The sequence below is a fragment of the Nicotiana tomentosiformis genome, chromosome 11 (assembly GCF_000390325.3).
Source record: "Nicotiana tomentosiformis chromosome 11, ASM39032v3, whole genome shotgun sequence".
Classification (NCBI taxonomy): Eukaryota; Viridiplantae; Streptophyta; class Magnoliopsida; order Solanales; family Solanaceae; genus Nicotiana; species Nicotiana tomentosiformis.
Genome location: NC_090822.1, coordinates 16,480,973 through 16,487,991, shown reverse-complemented (window position 1 = coordinate 16,487,991; position 7,019 = coordinate 16,480,973). Strand labels below are relative to the sequence as shown.

Here is a 7,019-nt window from a genome sequence, read left to right as displayed (position 1 = left end):
CACTGCACTTTATTTGTGTTTGAGCTTTAATTGGTAGTGTTTTATACTTATAGTGTGTTTTATGCCTTGCAGCAGTTATTCCGAGCTATGTAGATGTTGTGGAGCTAATTCGAGCTATTTGGAGCTTTGAAGTCTGAGTAAAAGCCAAAGGGATTAAAAGGGGATCGTGTTCGGGGGTCAAGGACCAAGTATGGAGATCAAAAGTCAAGTTTGAAGTCGTACTCTTAGAAAAGTACCTTGTCGCGGCGCGTGGGGCGTCGCGGCTGTGCAAAATCCTGCTGCCTACAAATTGTTAGCTCTCTAGATTTCCTCACTAATCCCCCGCATGATGCGTCGCCCCATGAGGCGCGCCTGTGCAATAATTACAGAGTGAAAATCCTATTTCGGCTAGGAAAGAGTGATTTTGTCTGGGGCCGACCCTGCTTGGTATAAATACATGGGAAAACATTATGTTTTGGACTTTTCACATACTTTGGACCTAATGAGGGTAAGGAGAAGTTGGTAGAACAACAACACAAGGATTTCATCAATCGCTCCTCACTCAAGACCCGAGTTTGGATTGAATTTATGTTTTCCTAAACTTTAATTTTATTTGTGATGAATTCCTCCGTATCTATAGAGTAGTTCTCTCTAGGGTTTGATGGATTTGGTGTATTGATAATTGTTTGTGGATTATAATTCTAGTTTTATGTATTGAATCGTTTTTGGACGAATTAATTATTGCATCTATATTCACTTGTTCATGTAATCGAGAGAGGCATAACTTGTGATATATTTGCATTATGTTGTTGGTCGAGTTCATTGATTCTTCTAAGTAATTGAAGGAGGCTAGTTGAATCTTTGATTAAACCTAGTTCAGAGAATAATCGAAAGAGGTTTTCAGAAAGACCAATCCATTACGCATTCTTGCGTATCTTCACCTGCTTAAATTGGTTCAACTTGTGAGGTTAAGACTTAATTGAGAGAGAAACATTTGAACTAATAATTGAGTGAATTCGAGAGACTCACTTGAACATTAGAAGTGAATTATCTAGAGTTAGATCCCAGATAATTATCTTGCAACTATTCTATCAAAACCCTATCTTCTCCCATTGATAACCTTCGTTGCTTATTCCTTGTTTCGATTGTCATTAGTCAATAACTTTAGATTCTTATTAATTTTAGTTAGACATCTTATACATCTCAACTGTTGATCATCTTGGATAGCAACCAAGTTAGAAACTACGAAAACACTGTTTAAATCCAATCCCTATGGATACGATATTATACTATACTATATTTAATTAGCGAGCAGACTTTAAGGGTGTATTTTGCGCTTGTCAAAATTTTGGCGTCGTTGCCGAGGATTGGCAATCAATAGTGATTGAAATTGTTTGTAGTGCTAATTCAGGAATTCTTTCTTTTTATTTCTATTTTCCTGTTTACGTTTGATGTTCTTTGATTGTGCGCAGATTACTGGTTAAGAAGTGCTACCATACAAGCCAGAGATAGAAAAACAACTGCGATAGTTGAGGAAGGAAAGAAATCTCACTGAGACATTAGAAAATCTCTGGCAATCCTCAACCAAAGAAACTATGGCTGGAAATGGTGATGATAATGTAGATTTGGATGCAATAGAGGCAGCCCAACAATGAGAAAAAGTTGCACGGGGTGCTGAGGAAGTAGATATTAGAGATGCATAGATTATATATGAAGAAGAGAGGGGTTAGAGAATCGTTCAAAATCAACCCTTGGCTGCATACCAGTTCGGGAATATAGCTCCCATTCCTAGGAGATCACTGGGCGATTATGCTAGACCTCTCTATAATCAAGGCTTATCAAGTGTTAGACCACCTCCAATTGCAGCTAACAATTTCGAGTTGAAGCAAGGGTTTCTTCAAACTATTCAGAATTGCTGTGTTTTTAGAGGAAAGATGAACGAAGATCCAAACATACATCTAATGGACTTCGAGATAATTATGAACACCTTTCAATATAATGGGGTGTTACAAGAAGCAGTGTACTTATGGGCATTCCCATTTTCACTTAAAGATGATGCAAAGCAGTGGCTTAGAAGCTTGCCCACCGGATCGATCAGAACATGGGAAGGGAAGAGCAGAAAATTCCTTGATAAATATTTCTTCTTAGCTAAAACGGGCAAGTTTAGAAGAGGAATCCATAACTTTTGCCTGATAGAGACTGAAACTGTTTTTGAAGCATGGGAGAGGTTTAAGGAGATTGTTAGAAAGTGTCAACATAGTGGAATTTATCTCTGGATGCAACTCCAGGACTTTTGGGATGGATTGACACTGGCCTCGCGTAGAACATTGAGCAATGCAGCCGTAGGCCCTTTGATGAAGAATCCTCTAGAGGAGATAGTTACAATTCTTGATAAGCTATATGAAGATGCTAATCATTGGCCCTCAGAGAGTGCTGAAAGAAGAAGATCGAACTGGTGTTCACCAAGTTGATGCTAATACATCTGTGCAGGCACAACTTGATGTTATGGCTAAAGAACTACTGAAGATGACCTTAGCCATGATCAAAAGTGAGCCTCATGCAATCTATGATATATGTAGAGGAGGATACCCTAATCACGAGTGTCAAGCCTCAACTGAGGAAGTGAATGCTGTGGAAAATTATAATTTTAATGCAATGCGTCTGAACCACCCCGGTTTTTCATGGAGTTCACATGGTGGTACCGCTAATGCATGGCAACAAAACAACCCCAGATTTAAGGGACAATGAGCTCCTGGTTATATAAATCAATCGAGGCAGCAGTTTCAGCCTCAACAACCCGTTTGGTTTGGTGTAGAAGATCTCATGAAGGCTTTCATTATGAAAACTGATGAAAGATTTTATATACAATGGGAAACAATTCGAAATTTAGAGAAGCAAGTGGGACAGATTGCAACAATATTATCTGAGAGGGTTCCAGGCACTCTCCCTGCTGATACTGAAAGAAATTCCAAAGAAACAGTGAATGCTGTAACTTTGAGAAGTGGGCAAGTGTTAAAAGAACCCACACCGATCCAAAAAGGTGTGAAACTTGAAAAATAAAGTGGGGAACAACTTAAAAGTAATGATGATAAGAAGAAGAAAGGCCCAATGAAAGCTAAGAAAAAGAAGAAGGAAGAAAAACCGAGAAGGGAGGAACATGAGAAGAGCAACCATATGTCTGCGCTACCTTTCCCTCAAAAGCTATGTAGAGAAAAGCTGGACAAGCAGTTTGAGAGATTTCTGGATGTGCTGAAGTAGGTTCATGTAAACTTACCATTCACAGAAGTGCTCTCACAAATGCTTTCTTACGCTAAATTCTTGAAAGAGATCTGTACGAATAAGAGAAAAGTAGAGGAGACCTCAGTGGTCAAGCTCATAGAGCATTGCAGTGTGAAATTGTAAAATAAACTCCCTGACTATTAATTTTGATAAATATTTATGTGATTGTGGTGCGTCAATTAATTTAATGCCTCTATCTATTTACAGGAAACTGGAGAAGGGGATTGGAGAGATAAGATCTGCACCAATATCGTTGCAGCTGGCAGACCAAACGACTTTAATTCCCGAGGGGATAGTGGAAGATGTGTTAGTTTGGGTGGATATGTTCGTATTTCCTATGGATTTTATAGTGGTGAATATGGAGGAAAACAAGGAGGTCCCCCTCATCCTAGGAAGACCATTATTAGCGACGGGCAGAGCAATATTAGATATACATGAGAGAAAACTCATGCTTAGAGTGGGTGAGAGACTATGACTTTCAAGATGGATGTAGAGCAGGGAGTGCATAAAGGAAAACCAGTTGCAAGTGTTGAGTGTTAAGTAAAGGGCTCGAAAGAGAAGGCTACGGTGAGTGAGAAAGATAAGTGTGGGATGTACCCCAAAAAGGAAGAGAAGAGGTTGTTTGCATGGATGTGTGCATTAGTTCGGGCGCGAGGAATGGAGCCCGACTTCGACTCAGACCCCGACTAGATATTCAGGAAAGTTTCCTTTACCTTATTCTTTTTAATTGTGTCATGGGGGACATACCATAACTTAAAGTTTCCTTTGTATGTATGCATATTAGTTTTCTTTTTGTTAGTTGTTGATAGTACAGTTAGAAAACAAATTTACAACAACAACATACCCAGTCATATCCCACATCGTGGGGAGATAGAAAAACAATTTTGAATAAAAAACATTAAAATTTTTGTTTTTTCCCGATGGTGGATATCATCGACAGGGTTCTTGAGGGATTAGGTCGAAAGGAAAAAAAGACAAAACGATTTTCGTTTATAGGTAGTGTAAAAATCTCCCCTTCGGTTTTCTTTGTGCCGCGGTTCTTTTCCAAGGGTTTTGTGTGAATCGGGTGTAGTTAGTTTTTATTGTTTTTAGGAGTAGGAAACCATGTGCTGTGATTTGAATGGAAGGCAATATCTCTTAACTTTATTATGCCTTGGGAATAGTAAGTACTTTATTTGTAATGCTTAGGCTCAGTTTTTGACTCTTGTATAAGTACCTTAAATTATATATACTTAACTTTGCTTATCTGCTTTGACTAGAGTGTCTTGGTAGTCCAATCCTGAGTGAGTTATGTGACATGTGTGTGTGAGGTTTGTGTATTCTTTGCATTGAATTTGATGTCTAGAACTTGCCCCGTGTGTTTGCAAAGTAAAATAGTAATTATTCAGTCTTGGAAGTGATATAGGCATTTCTTTGTTGAACGAGATATATGCTATTACCCACCTAATTGTTATGTATCGTAGTTATCCCTTTTGAGAATATAATCCTGTTTCTTTGGTAACCACATTACAAGCCCTACTTATTTGTTTGAATTGACCATCTACTTGAACCGTTTACCTCTCGTGAGCACTTGAATTTGTCATGAACTTTGTAAAAGTTGAAGTGTGGGGTGGTTGGTTTGGCTTTTGAGTGGAACTATTGAACTAAGGAGAAAGGTGCATTATTTTGCAAAAGTAAGAGCTACTTGAATTGAAAAAGAAAGAAAAAAAGAAGTGTATCATTGTGAAAATATATTCCTTGATAGTGGTGACTCTTGATGTATTTGTAACGACCCGACCGGTCATTTTGATCTCTAGCATGTCGTTCAGCGGTTTGAGGCCTTGAGTAGTTTCACTTCATGTATTACGACTTGTACATGTGGTCGGAATTCAATTTCGGGAAGTTCAGAGTTGATTTGGAAAGCAAATTCTAATTTTGGAAGCTTTAAGTTGGAAGAATTGACTAAGGTTTGACTTTTGAGTAAACGGCCTCGGAATCGGGATTTGAAGGTTCCAATTGGATCGTATGATAACTTCATACTTGGGCGTATGTTCGGATTGAGTATCGGGTTTCTCGGGAGCATTTCGGTGCTAATTGTGAAAGTTTGGCATTTTGAAGGTTCTAGAATTTCATAAGTTTGGTTTGAAGTGGATTCTGATGTTATCGATGTCCGTTTGGGGTTTTGAGCCTTGGAATAGGTTCGTATCGTGATTTGTGACTTGTGTGTAAAGTTTTGCGTCAATCCGGACGCGTTGTCGAAGTTTGAATATTTGAAAGTTTAAGGAAAGGTTTCAATCGTCGATTCGTAGTTTCGATGTTGTTTGGTGTGATTTGAGGCATCGAGAAGGTCCGTGTCATGTTTTGGGACTGGTTGGTGTGATTGGATAGGGTCCTGGGTGCCTCGGGTGTGTTTCGGGATGGTTTCGGACCAAGTTTGTGTGATTTGCAGCTACTAGTGCTGGTGTCTGGTTTTGTTCTTCGCGAACGCAAAGGGTTTCATGCGTTCGCTAAGAAGGATTTAGGGAGTGCTGGATTTCTGTTCTTCACGAACATGACACAGGGGTCATGAACACGGAAGAGAACCTGGGGCAGCCTACGCGAATGCAACATGGAGGTCGTAAATGCGAAGGAAGAAAGGGGGCTGGGAGCCTGGAGGTGTTAAGCCTTCACGAACACGGTTGTGTGACCGCGAAGGCGAAGCATCAGGACATGGAGGCATCGCGAACGCAGCTAGGTGACGCGAACGCGAAGAGGAATTTTGGAAGCAGTGACTTTAAGCCTTCGCGATCGCGAAGTTGCTCCCGCGATCGCGAAGAAGAATGGGTCTGGGCATACTTGGTTTTATACGGGATTTGGCCCATTTTTTTTCATTTTCACTTGGTTGGGGCAATGTTTGGAGAGCTTCAAGGGGAGATTTTCATCATCTATTGGAAGGTAAGTAAATCCTGCGTATTCTTAGCTAACTAGGATTCTACAAGGATTTAAACATGGAAATTAGTAGAAATTGTGAGATTTTGAAAGAAACCTAGAAATTGGTATTTTGGGGGTTTTTACCACAAAATTGGACATGGAATTAGGAATAAATCATATATTTGAGTTCGTGGTGTTATGGATAAAGTTTATCTTCAAAATGGTTCGCAATTCGGGCACGTGGGCTCGTGGGTTGACTTTATTGACTTTTCGAGCAGAGTTGAGAATTCTTATAAATTGAATAATTATAAACATTGGAGTATATTCTCATTGATTTGCACATTTTTTTGACTAGTTTTAAATCGTTTCGCTTTGAATGGAAGAGTTAGAGAGGCATGAGAGCCAATTATTAGAACATCGGTGCGAGGTAAGTCTCCTGTCTAACCTTGTGAGGGGAAAACTACCCCCTAAGTGCTGTAATTGTTATGTGCTACTAGTTGTGGGCGCTACGTACGCATGAGGTAACAAGAGTCCGTACGTGGCTAAAGCATGTTTATGTCCGGGTAGACTTAGGATTTTATCATATAATATTTGAATTATTTGAACTCATTCTGCCGGCTTAATTAATTGAATTTATAATTGAAATTGATTTGGAAATATATGTATATACTAGTCCGAGCCTCATCACCTTGAGTTGTTGGCAAGTTATTTGAGAAACGGTAAAGGTTATATCCATGTTGTGCTTATGTACTGTATTGTAAGTATGTGTCTCGTAATTCGGTAATTTCCTTCCTTTCTTGTGGTGCGGGCCGAACGCCTCGGCAGTATAATAGATGCATCTATGGTTTGTGCCGCTCGACCCTCGGTAGTAT

The 7,019-nt window shown here is 39.5% G+C and overlaps 1 non-coding gene across 1 annotated transcript; it reads right to left on the bottom strand.

Annotated features, from left to right (window-relative positions):
- Nucleotides 1-2,138: 2,138 nt before the first annotated feature.
- LOC117277686 (small nucleolar RNA R71) lies at nt 2,139-2,245 on the bottom strand. The gene has a single exon (XR_004508008.1). It is a non-coding gene; the product is annotated as a small nucleolar RNA R71 (small nucleolar RNA).
- Between the last annotated feature and the right edge of the window lie 4,774 nt (nt 2,246-7,019).